Below are 1,108 nucleotides of genomic sequence, written 5' to 3' on the forward strand. Positions count from 1 at the left end.
AGGGAGGAGGTAGTTACAAGTACCAGTAAATGCTTACTCTGAGTTTATACTGATTGTGTGAATGTTTATGAAGCATTCACACTATTGTGATCCATTCTTACCATACCATACTTTATTTATAGAGCACTTAAAACAGCGACAAGGCCAACCAAAGTGCTGTACAGACAGAACAACAGGTAACACACAAAGCAAAATACAAAATGAGGTAAATCAGAATATAGACATAAAAACGATTCAGATAATGACGACTAACCAGTGTGGAGCATACAGGTTCAAAACACAGATCATCTGATGTTGAAAGCCACTTCTTCTTCTGTATGTTTTTCGGCATCTTTATCGTTGCACAATTTTTGTGCTATTTCAACAAATCATATATCAAAACATTCATTCAACCTTTATTTCTACAGGTAAATCCCATTGAGCCTCGAGGACTCATTTACAAGAGAGACCTGATTTCAGCTTGTTGCTTATGGAAGTTTAAGTTTTTTTCTGCTATTTCAGCTATAGCTGTTATTATGCTAATTTTAGCTTTTTCAACTAATTCCACTTTTGTTGAACTCAGTTAAACTTTTTTAAACCTAATTCAACAAAAAAAAAATTGCTCTCTCCACTTCCTTCTGGTAATTTCAGCTTCTTTCTGCCTTTTTAACTATTCAGCCGTGTTTTTTTTCTAATTTCAGCTTTTTTTCAGATAATTTCCACTGTTTTGTGCTCATTTCTGCTTTTTTCAGGCTAACTGAGCAAACGTGTTTTTTTCTGCTTTTTTACGCCAATTTAAGCTTGTTCTACCTTTTCAGTTAACTTTGCAGCATATTTGATCTAACTTCAGCTGTTTTCAGATAAATTCAAGTTGTTCACAGTGATTTCTGCTACTTTCAGCCTAGTTAAATTATTTCTGCTAATTTCAATTTATGCTACTTTCATCTTATTTCAGCTAGTTTAATTTAGTTCAGCTACTATTTAGCTGTTTTTATGATAATACTGTATTAGCTTTTTCAGCTAATTCCACATTTTTCACACTCATTTCAACTTTTGTGTTCTTTATGCTTTCTCCTGCTCATTTACACTTGTTCTACATTTTCAGCTATGCTTCAACGTTTTATATATA

The sequence above is a fragment of the Nematolebias whitei genome, chromosome 1 (assembly GCF_014905685.2).
Source record: "Nematolebias whitei isolate Nwh7 chromosome 1, NemWhi1, whole genome shotgun sequence".
Lineage (NCBI taxonomy): Eukaryota > Metazoa > Chordata > Actinopteri > Cyprinodontiformes > Rivulidae > Nematolebias > Nematolebias whitei.